The sequence below is a fragment of the Juglans regia genome, chromosome 4, assembly GCF_001411555.2.
Source record: "Juglans regia cultivar Chandler chromosome 4, Walnut 2.0, whole genome shotgun sequence".
NCBI lineage: Eukaryota > Viridiplantae > Streptophyta > Magnoliopsida > Fagales > Juglandaceae > Juglans > Juglans regia.
This window is the reverse complement of record NC_049904.1, coordinates 7,838,766-7,851,554: the sequence shown is the minus strand read 5'-3', so window position 1 is coordinate 7,851,554 and position 12,789 is coordinate 7,838,766. Positions and strand designations below refer to the sequence as shown.

Below are 12,789 nucleotides of genomic sequence, written 5' to 3'. Positions count from 1 at the left end.
TATGCATTGTGAGTACCTGCTGATGACCGTAGTACAACTCATTTGCAACTACCTTGTCTGCAGACTTGTTCTCTTGTCTGCAGACTTGTTCTCAATGCATTGGTAACATAACATGTAAACCCATCAGCCTTAAGTGTCATAACATTTGACTTCACTCTGATGTTTTTTAGAAAGAACCTATTCAAAATCCGTTGACTGTTCATCGTCAACATAGGGGTTATCACTCCATTTTTATTCACTCCAGAGTGGACAGAGGAGTTCCACTAGGATAATTACTCATTCTAGCCTTTGGGGTTGTAACAAAATTATTTTCATGCTATGCTTGAAAAATGTAGTTCATGACATGTGCATATATAGTAAACTTTCATATGAAAATGACATTTAGATGTAATATGCTAAAAATGGTGAAAATGTCACATGTCATGCAGGCAAGTAGTCATGTACTCAATGTATCATATAACATGATGTTTCATACTCAAAATGACAATTAGAACATGAATGTGACATTTATCAATAAATCATAAATAACTTATCAATGTGTAAGTTAGAGGTCAATTTACAAATTGCCTGAGTTTTGAAAAATCGTAGCGTCTATAATCAAAATTGTACTAAGTTAGGATTTGAACTACTAAGAAAGATGTTCATAATCAAAAGGGTTCAAGAACTGGTATTTACAAAAATATCCATAAACTTTAAAAAATCGCCACTAAGCCCTAATTTTTCACTATTTGCAAATAAACTCTAAATTTAACCAAACTTCACAAACCCCATATTTTCCATATTCTAAAACCATCTATACTCTTATAATTGTAAAATTCAAAGTGCAACTATGCTAAACCCATTCAACCAGTGGCATGAAATTCTCTAGGGTCTAGATGTGTTTTCAACTATTCCACCTCTATGGATGCATGTGTACTCAAATTTATCAAATGCCAATAGAAATTATAACCTTAGGGATAAATTAAAACTTAGGCTGAGGTCATAATAGTTCATCCCAACACTAAAATATAGCTCAAGTCCTTAATCACTAATAAACTAACCCTTAAGCATGCATAATATCTCTTAAGTCTTTTTCATCAAGAAAAGTTTCAAAAACTGAAATCAAATAATGCATTTTCCTTCTTATCACAATCACAAGATTTTCTAAATGTTTATTTTTCAAGCCTAGGTAAAAATAAGTCAAAACTTCATAAGTTAAGCATAAATTAATCAAAACCGTGCATGCTTGGATGATCAACACAAGTTATAATTAAAACTTATTATGACATGCTTTCAACCTCAAATTTAAACCTTCAAAAATCATTTTAAGACATTTATGAATCATATAAAATCACTCCTATACAAAAAAGCTTGGCTCCACCCCTCATTTGTATGTGACCTTGGATGTTTGACGCATGATCGACTCACAAACTCCTAATTATATTCTAGTTTGTATGTGTAGGAAGGCCTCCAATTCTCCAAAGGGCATTGAGGAGCTTTGCCTCCAAAGTTCACTTCCATTCCAAAGTTATCTTCCTCCTAATTGGCTCAATCAAGACCATTTAAATATTAAGAATATCTCAAAATATCTATATAAAATAATAAAATAGTTTATAAATAATAATAAAATAGTACGATAATAATAATAAAATAATAATAAATAGTAATGAGAATATGAACAATTTTGTTCCCAAATATAGCCTAAATCTCCAACATGTTTTTCACTTTTTTTATTTAAATTAATTTACGACCAAAGTGCTGCTAGCGAGAGGCCGAAGTACATAATAATTAAGAGTAATGATGCATGTAAAATATTTTTTACAATTCTATTTTAAACGGAGGTCATTATATAAAGAGTAATGCTACATATAGTCGTGAAATGTGCAAATGCCGTGCAGTCGTTTTGAAAAAGAGTAGGGTCCACTCATAAAAAATTAATTTCTTTTCATGTGGGTCTCATATTTATTTATTTTTTTCAAAGTGATTGCACGGCACTTGCACACTTACGACTGCAAGAATCATTTCTCTTATATAAAAGTTAAAATTCCAATAAAGAATTTATAGTATCTTTTATAAAATGACACTTCATATTAATCAGTTATAAAATAAATTATAAAACACTTGATATAAAATGGCTTCTAATTAATTTTGTACGAAAAGATCCTATTATTACTATTATTTTTAATGGTACATATTTCATTTTGCACCTTAAATTATTCCCATTTTCTCAAATTATATTCTAAATTATCAAAACTTCAAATTTATTTATCTTTTTCTATTGCCTAAGATGTCGTTTGGATAATGAGTTAAGATGAAAGTTGAATAAAATATTATTAAAATATTATTTTTAATAGTATTATTGTTTTAGATATTAAAAAAATTAAATTATTTATTATATTTTATGTAAAAATTTTTAAAAAAATTATAATAATGAGATGAAACGAGATAAGATAAAATACTTTTATTATCTAAACGGATCTAAATCGAGTCATCATGGAATGTGACAACTAATATCCACCCCTTAATTGTGAGTGCGCTTCTAAAAATAAATGAAAATCTTACTTTTCGAGTTTACAATTGTCCTTATCAATCAAAGTGTTCCCAAAAAATGGAAAAAATCAAAGCATAATAATAATAATAAATAAATAAATAAATAAAGGCAGCGTCAACGATCACTTTAAAAAGGTCATGGAGTTTTCTTTTTAGAAGCTTATAGTAACTTTTATCAACAACGACCACTTTTAAAAATCTTGTGCTCAAAAAAGATTATTCTCTTCTTTTCGTACCCCTTTTTTTTTCTTTTTTCAATGAGTAATGCCTACCACTGTCCACGTTTCCGAGCTTTTCAAGAGTGGAATAAAAAATATGATTCTGTCTTATGACTTTTGAGTTTAATGACGTTGTCCTTATCAGCTTCTCTTTTTTTTTCTTTTTTTTTTTTTAAGAATTTAACTTTTTATCTTTTATTTATCATAAAAATAAAAATATAATTATATCACGAATATCATCATGTTTCATATTGGACCCGCAATAGACCTGTACAAAAACATCGCCGACTCTATGTAAAATATGGTGATAATCGTGATATAATTGTGTTTTTGTTTCTCTATATTTTAAAAAAAAATTATCATTTTAACTTTATTTTCAAATCTGTTAATATTATTTATAGATAATGTGGCTAATTTATTATGAAATAATTGATCATAACAGAATTTATTAATTTAGTATTGAAAAATTTATTTCTACAAAAGTGCCTATTATAGACATTATGGACAAAATTCTATAAGCAATGCATGCAATTAAGGAAGAATATAATTTTTTTTGTCTAATTTAACTTTTAAATTGGAATTTTAGTTTTTGTTTGCATAATTTGTTTTAATATTTTTATTTCCAAAACACTATATTTAAAATAAAAATGATAGCTGCAGTCGTAAGTTCGCAAGTGTCGTCCAATCACTTTGAAAAAAATGAATAAATATAAGACCTATATGAAAAAGAATTAATTTTTTAATAGTAGATTTCACTCTTTTTCAAAATGACTGCACGGCATTTACGCATTTTACAATTGCATAAAGCATTACTCTATTTAAAATAATTTTCAAGATTAAGATGATCATTTTCCAAATCATGATATTAAAGTTTTATGTTGTTTCTTTAGCATTATAATTTATTCCCCATGCTCCTACTTGTTATTAAACTCTGTCAAATACTATTTAGGTTTTCTTTTCCAACTTACAAGAAATGAATAAGAAATAAATAAAAAGTAGACTCATTCATTAAAACACTAGTTTTTTTCTTCTAACATAAATTCGATTTCTAATTATTTGTTTTCCTTTCTGATGTCTCCTTTTCTTATTTTTCATAATTTTTTTTTAATTTAAATTTTGCATTGTTGACCTTAACCAGGTACTTTAGGGCTCGTTTGGATACATAAATTATTTGGCCTAATCTCATTTTATTATTACAATTTTTTTAAATTTTTACACAAAATATAATAAACAATTAAACTTTTCAAATTTTAAAATAATAATAATATTAAAAAATAATATTCTAACAATATTTATTTCAACTCATCTAAAATTATTTCTTCATCTCACTATTCAAACGAGTTCGTATGGCCCTAAGGCCACGCGTTTCACATTATCTATATAATTCTTATTTCTTACACCCCACGCTACAATCAAGATTTTTATTAATTATTCACATATCTTTTTCTTTTGAGTTTTTACTATATTTTTTAACATCTAAATTTGCTACTGAATTATTATTGTTTTTCTTGACAAGGATGTTTGAAGTTGTTTATTGCGATTATTATAAACGCATTAATTTCCTCCCGTACAAATTATATAATTATCGATTTGGGACTTACATGATAAAATTAATTTTTAATTATCGATTTCATCATTTTTAAAGAAAGTGTACGGGATTTATATCTTTAAATTATATCTAGTATTACTCATTTTCAATTTAAATTCTACATGATAATAATTTTCATTAACTCTTTTATTTTTGTTTTTAAAGAAGATAAGCATTATATTTGCATTAAAATTCCCATATTCTACTACCCAAAAATTCTCACCAATTGTTTTTTTTTTTAATAATTAAGAAAATATTTTTTAATGAGTTTGTTTTTTTTTTTATTTTTTTAAATATTTAAGGCATTTAAAAAAATATTAAAAAAAAAAAAGAAATCATCCAATAGGTAAGATTCTCCTCCGTGGCTTAGTCCCCATAAATATATAAACAAAATAAAAAATTCTTCTCATCAGTTATTATTTATTATTTCATACTATACATTTTATGAAAAATATATCTACATCTTATAAAAAATATTCCTACACTTATAAAAAAAAAACTTCAAATATAAAATGCGTGATGTAAACAATTGTTGATATCTAGCAAAACTCAAACAAAATTATAGGTAAATGCATTTAAAAAGCTTGGGGGATCTTGCGTGCCACTTTCCCCTTTTTCCTTACTGTTGAAAGGTTAGCCAAAAACAAAAGGATTATAGGTTTTTTTTTTTTTTTTTTTTTAAGGAATTAACTAATAAAGCTAAAGCTACCATTTTATTTTATTTTACTTATTATTTTATTTTATTTTGGTTCCGAAGTGAAATTCGTTCTCCCCGTAAATGTAGACGTCTGTCGGAAGATTCTCTCCGGTTTCCATTGCTTTTATTTGATACCTGAAGCTCGCGCGTCTGGTTTTAGGGTTTCTTGGGTCCTTCGGATTTTCTATCTCAGGTATTTTCAATACAACGATTTTTAGATTCGTTTTTATTTCTTTTCAAGTAGTCGACAGCTCGTATTGAAGTCAACTGTATAATTCGAAACCCTGTAATTTTCTTGACCGCTGAGAAAATTGTGGAGAAGATTGAGGAAATGATGTTTTCTTTTTACTTTCTTGTTGGTGTTATCGTCTCTGATTAAAACGATTCATGCTAACTTAGCTATGCGGTTGTATCAGGCATATATGAGTTAAACATTTTTATTTGGATCTGATATAAGGAATTATTTACGGGTCATAATCACAATGTGTTTTAGTTTCCAATATTATCTCGGTTACCCAACGGAGTTAAGGTTATTAACTTTTGTTTGGTCATTGATGGTTTAAAGCTTCATTACCTGATCGACTTCGTTATTTTTATGTTTGGGTTTTGTTGGCTGAAAGGAATGATAATTATGTTTTGTTACCATGACTAGGATTGTGTGTGTGAAATTGCATTCCTTTTATGAAAATTCTTTTATGAAACTTCAAATTCTTGCAGGTCTCTTTTGATGGTTTATTTGGAACAGTTGAATTCACATGTTTGGAGATGGAATTAATACACCCTTATTCATCTGAACAATTAATTATTTTCTTTAGATGCGACGAATGATAATGTTGTTAATTACATTGGGGGATACCTAGGAGCGAACTGTCTGCACTATACTCTGTAGAATGAGTTTGTTGTTTGTAATGGTTGTGATAAAGTTTGAAGATTAGATAGTTCGTATTTTGGCCCTTCAGACAGCAATTAGAAATCAATCTTGATTTTTATATTTATCTTGCAGTTGGTATTGTTAACAGCAGAGTGGTGAATTGGCATTTGTAGTTGTTATTAATGTGTTAACTTTTATGTCATCGCCAGTTTAGACTTCTTTCTGCCCTCAAGACTCCTTCGATTTCCTTTACAATACTTCACTTACTTTTGAACCCATTTGTACCATGATTGCTTTCTTTGAATATGATTTGGTTATTCTGGTAGTTGAACTGGTCAGATCATGTGTTTGATATCTATATGTTACATTTATGCATTTTAAAATTTCATGTAATTTCTTCATTTAATTGTGAGATTCTTATTTGTCCCCTTTATTTTATCCTGTGAGGAGAGGAATTGGGTCTTTCGGGGTGTGAATGTCCTTCCTTTGTTGCGTGTGAACATTTATATGTCTGATTGCAATGTTTTGTGTAATTCTAATAATTTTGTTGCTTGCCCTCTCTTAAACTCAATAGTTTTTGGACTCTAAGCTGTACCCTGTCTGCTGCAAGGTTGCTGCATTTGGACTTGAGAGGAAGTTGGAGATCGAAAGAAATCATCACTCATGTCTTTTGAAGCTGAAGAGCATGAGCATATAGTCTTCATGTAATGTCTAAAACATGCAGACCGAGTTACAGGTCTCTTTGGACTCTGAGTCCCACCTTCATCCAGAGAATATTTTGGTTCAGGACAGAGATCCTGATGTGACCCCATCTGCTGCAAATCATGTCACAACAAATTACCCTGGTATGTTAGTTTTTGTATATTATTTACTATGATTGGCGCTTTAGAGAATGTGATACCTATGCAGGTAGAAAATCTCAGCTTTAATTGTTGCATAATATCCAATGCAGCAAAAAGACCAACAAGACAATGGGCTGCTTGGACACGTCAAGAGGAAGAAAGTTTCTTCACTGCATTACGACAAGTTGGCAAGGCATGTTGTTGCCCATGTGTATTTTGGCATTGACTTGATTACATTGTCATATTTTCTAACTACACTACATGATGCATTCCTTGCAGAATTTTGAGAAAATCACACATCGTGTTCAAAGTAAAAACAAAGATCAGGTATGTACCATTAGATTTTCTTCTGATCATTCTCGTTTCATGCTTTGAGAGTCTTGGCTGGGTTCTCTTGTCGATAATTTTTTGTTGTAATTTTCAGGTTAGACACTATTACTACCGACTTGTGAGACGTATGAATAAGCTGCTCGGCCCAGGGCTGTGTCTGGATGCCAAGGACTCTAAAGATACTAATGCTGCAATGCTTCGATGGTAATATGGACTACATCCATTACATGCATTGAATGGCTCTTACTGCATCGAATTAATGGGGATTTCTTTGCTTTAATAGGTCCTGCAACATCATTTGTTTTCTTTATGGTTTTCTTGTCTTGATTTTTGTTTTGGTAATGATAATTACTCTGTAATATGCATAGGTTAAAAACCGTTTTAGTTGTTTTTTCTTAAACTTTTGTCTGGCATGACCAGAGATCTGTATGTATTCTTAAATTGTGAGACTTTTGTTACAGGTGGTCCTTATTGGAAAAGTATAGCTGCAAAGCCTCAAAGCTTCGCTTGAAGCCCCGAAGATTTAAGATATTTATAGAAGCCTTGGTTAGTAAACATTATCAATTTTTCACCCTGGAATGATTTCCTATACATAAAGCCAATAGTTTCTGCATGGGCCCAGCTGACTGACCATCTTTTCCATGAAGGAGCACCAACTCTTGAAAGATCGGAGGAAGAACGTAAAGAAGCGACCTTCCCAGGTGGAGAACTGTCCACCTGCTGCTCCAAGCACTGTACCAAATCAGAGTAGAGCATCAGGACAAGATGCTTGCATGGTTAAACTTGTTCTTGTGGATAGTCAAAACATTCAAAAATTAGGTTCTGGAAAAACATCCTTGAAGCGCAATATCAATGTAGGTGTTAACCGTACTAACAACAAAGGAGAGACTACTACTATGAAACCTGGAAGGCAACGGCGGAAACCAGGTGATTCCCCCCTCATCCTTTTTCAAACTTTTAGAATGTAATTTTGGAGGTAGAGTTGATGATCTCTTTATTTCTTTTATAACTCTTGATAGTTAGTTGCTTCATGATATTTCAAAGTAGAGATAGCAGTAACATGGAATTTCTTCCGGCAATGACAGCATATGAATACCTTACTGTCCTGTAATTAAGATGTAAATGTGGGGTTCGGTTATCTGTTAGACTGATAAATGTAAATTTCCACTTATAACAAAATGCAAATTCTGTTCCTTGCTTTTTATTATTCTTGCTTCTTGTATATTAAAATGTAATTTCCTTCCATAATTTGCACATTCAAAAAGTGCTATAACAAGAAAGGTCTTCATTACTGGATGATTAGTGAGTGTCTTCTCATCAGCTGCATATAAAAAATGGGAAAAGGCTGCAATTGCTGGGGTTTCTTTGGTTGCTGATGCTGCTGAGCATTTGGAACGGACAGCTACTGATAAAGAGGTTGAAAATGACTCAGGTATTCCATGTGGGTGCCTAGTTGTTATTTTCAGTTCTATGGGTAATGAAAGGATATAATTCGAGACACACTAAGGTTATGACACCATGAATTGTTTCCATTATAATTTCCAGGTCAAAAGGATTCCAATCCTGTCAGCAAAGTTCTACCTCCTTTGCCTACTAATTCCCACAATCTTTTTGTTGAGAACAATATTCTCACTTCTATGAAACTCAAGCTCCAGTTGTTTCCAATTGATGATGGTACTCGGAGGGCCCTGGAAATGGTGAGTAAAAAAAAATTGATGTGGTATGAGGCTCTAGAGCCTGAATAGTTTGGTACATCAAATGATCTCATCACGTTTCATGTTTGCATCTGTTGGCAGGATAAGCATAATCCACACCTAGAGCTCACTCTTAGTTCTCGGAAGAAGATATCATCAGTTTTAGAACATCTAAATCGCAAATGGGGAAACTCGAGTGTAGCCTCTGGAGAGCTAATGCTTTTCCCTTATAGTGTTCAAGGGGAAAACCTGATGGATTGTCCAAGGTGGACGCAGGACTCAATTGTTAGTGCCGCAGATGTATATGCAATGCTAGGAATGCCTCCAGTTTTCCGTTTAAGGTTCTTGCTTATTTCTTTTTCAATTAAATGCAATATCTTCCAGTTTACATCATTGCGTATTATAACTGACTGATAAAATCTCCTTGAAGGTATGGTTGGTTTTCTGATACAGAGCTTGGATTTGCTGTATTACAACCACCTTCTGCATCCTGCTGCATTCCGGCAGAAAATATCATGAACAACGACAATATAAAGCTCACAGATTCACCACCCATCTCTGTGCCATCAACTATTGATCGGACTTTGGATCTCTACGAGAATCAACCAGCTTCCACAAATCAGAATCATGCTCTACCTCCCAGCTCAAATTATTTACCCTGTGAGATGGCTCCAAGCAATAAACTTATTGAGTCCTCTGATCTTGCAGCAAATATATCATGGTGCCGAAACGAGGCTGGTGATGGAACTATCATGAGACAATTTGAAGATGTGGTAATTTTCCTTCCCCTTTCCCATGCTTATATTTGTCTATCGAACCCTGCTGCACCGTCAATTCACAGGTGTGACTATGGAATCAAAACTCTGTATTGTATAGGATGACCTGAAATTTGGCACTGGACCTGCACTGACAGCTGGGGACTGGGCTGATACTCTTACCAACATAAGCATTGGTGATCTACTTTCAGGAGTTTCTCATGATATTGATGTTAATTGCATTGACCCACATGTTGCCAAAAGCTCTCAATGCCTTCAGCAGGTTCCATTCAGTTGTGACTCTTTTGATGCTGCTATTGCTGCTCACATATCTAAGCATCAGGACAAGATGGGATATCAACCAACTTTTCCATCCCATGCATCTTCCATCTGGGATGCTGAAGAAACGCGTGATGCCTTCTCATATAAAAAGAACTCTGTTTTTTGTCGGTTGGATCCAAATTTATCCAGAGTTACTTCTCCAAGGTCCTGCAAGCAGACCACCAGAACGAGCTTGGAGGGTACTGATTGTTTGCTTGAGGTATTATTTGTGTAGTCATTCTATGATCAAGCGATCTTCCTGGGAATAGTTGCTGGTAGATTGAAAGTTGTAATATCTAGAGATTTTCCTGCAGGAGTCACCTGAAGTGGAGGAACCTGTGGAAAGCCCTGCAGAAGACGCCATCGATGAAACTCAGTCTTGTACACATATTTTAGATACTTCGACAAAGGATTTCAGCACATTAGCAGATATATACTGGGTAAGTTCCTTTTATAGAAACTTTTTCTTACTTTAAGCCCTGTAACTCATTGGAGCTTGCTGTTCACATCCTGAAAGCCACCTCTATAACTACCCTGTTTCAGCATGCTCTCTCAATACGAAATGAAATAAATTTGTGAATCAGACATATATGAACTGCCATTTTTCATCTGTAGTAGCCTTTTTACAGGTATTTGACTTTATATCATTGCCTCTATATTGCAGCCTGATTCTTTAGGACCGCTAGATTTGGATAAACCATCTTCTAAATACCATAGTGAAGATTTAATTCTAAACGATAGCCTTGGCGGTTTGAACCGTCTTATAGCCAGCAGTCTGGATGCATTCCAAAATTGCTCATTTTTTGGATTGGACAAGAAGAACCAGCATCAGTAGTTGAGGCTCGAGAAGTTCTTTTCATTTCAAAGTTGGCAGCGGAATTTGAGCTTTTTTTCTGGGGTATACTGAGGATAATCATTTTCAGTCTTCCTGACTTAAGAGTTGCATCTGAAAGGGGGCTGTGCAGGCCAGTATAATCCGGTGTTCTGCATAAAGTATCTCCATTTATAAACTCCTCACTAGTTGTACAAAAATAGACATGGAATTAACTTCATAGAGCTCTGTATTCCAGCTTGTATCTTTTACTTCTCTGGCTGTAAATCATGTTTCATAGATGATGTGAGAAACTGTACAATCCCAATAGACAAGTAAAACAGTATCATCTGATCTGACATCCTGATCTTGTTGATACCTTTTTTCTTTTGTCTGACTAATGTACTAAATTAAAATTTTCATATAAATCTTGTATGCAAAGGCAATAATGGTGGTTATACCAAAATTAATAGTGATAATGATATGATATACTAAAAGGGCAAATAATAACGAGCACGAACATATCAATTTTTAGGCCGATAGAGCAGACTTGAATGCTCTATTTTTTAGGACGATGCTGAGGTTCTGCATTGATTTTCTCGTAGATTTGTAGGCAATCGTGGTTTTAGTCTTAGGCTTGCCGTTAGAGGAATAGATATGGGCGATGGACATGCACCCACACAAAGAAGCAAATATGGCTTGCTATCAGAGATAGAAAGAGAGAGGGGACTCGAAAGATAAGTCGTGAGGCACCAGGCAACGGTCTAGCAGCCTTAAGTCCATTCTGCGAGTTATACCAACTGAGCCTAGCAAACTACCACCACGAAAGTAATGTGTTTTGTGCGCTGGTGGAGAAATTTCTCTTATTTCTAATGAGTCCCCCAATGAATTGTATGGCTCAAGATCAAGTCTCGCTTTCTTAAGCTGGGCACAACTTAGAAAGACACGTGCTAGCTGAAGATCACAACTCAAGTCTTTGAGATGATCAAGATCGAAAACATAAATCCATGGGCAGGCCGAAGACCATGATCAAGTTTCTTTGGCTAGGCATGACACCAAAACACAGATGCAGGCCCAAGACCACAACTCAGGTACTCGAGCTGACAGAGACCCGAAAAGCCCCCAAAAACACACGCAGGAAGAACCAACTTTGCATAGATTTCACCCTGTTAATATTGACCCATTGGAATTCTCCTTAGCAAGTTGTACAAGGAATCACAACCCAAACTAGGGTTGTACAAGAAACCGTTAAACCGGTCGAGATTGACTCAGACCGGCCGCAGGAGCTCGGAATCGGCCAAAACCGGAGTAGAATCAGTTAGCCGGCAGTTGAATTTGGCCAAAACCGATGTCCAGCAGTTTGGTCCCGATTTGAGCCTGGACCGGACCACTGAACCGACCGATAATTAAATGTTTATTTTTTTAAAATTATACATATATAAAACGGCGCCATTTGGCTTAATCACCTAGATTCTTTCTCATTTCTCCTTCTTCTTCCTCATTTCTTTCTCACGGTGCATGCAGGGCAAGGCCACCTCCGTCGCCATCTCTCAGATTTATCTATCTTTCTCCCAAATTGAACCTCGCATCTCTCTCTCTCTCATTGCGGCGTTCTTTGTCTCTCACCGCAGCGTTCTCTATCTCTCACCCTTGCATCATCGCACGCAGGGCCACCTCCATCGCCACTGAAGACGCTGACGAACCAAGCGGAGTTACGCCGAGTCTAATGTCGACGGTTTTCTCCCTCTTCACCGGCCAATTTCCGTCGAGATTTACACATTTTCACTATTTCGGTTCAGTTTCGGTTTTGTAAAAAAACCGCACCGAATGATTTGGTTATCACCCCTTACCCAAACACAAGAACTGCCAATGCAAGAACCCAAAAACTAATGCGAAATCACAAATGGAGGCCCAACACAGCAATAAAGGCCCAAAAGCCGACATGCAGTAGTGAAGCCCACATGTAGGCCCAAGATAAACTCTCACTTCTTGAGCTTGGCACAACTAAGAAGACACAGATGCAAGCCAAAGACTACTACCCAGGTCTATGAGCCAAAAAAGGTAGAAATAGAAATCCAGAGCCATGCCCAAGACAACGATCAAATTTCTTGAGCCAGACATAACACAAAAACA

The 12,789-nt window shown here is 34.1% G+C and overlaps 1 pseudogene; it reads left to right on the top strand.

The window, feature by feature from the left end:
* The first annotated feature begins 5,092 nt into the window (after positions 1–5,092).
* Positions 5,093–11,051, top strand: LOC108985984 (annotated as a pseudogene).
* The last annotated feature ends 1,738 nt before the right edge of the window (positions 11,052–12,789 follow it).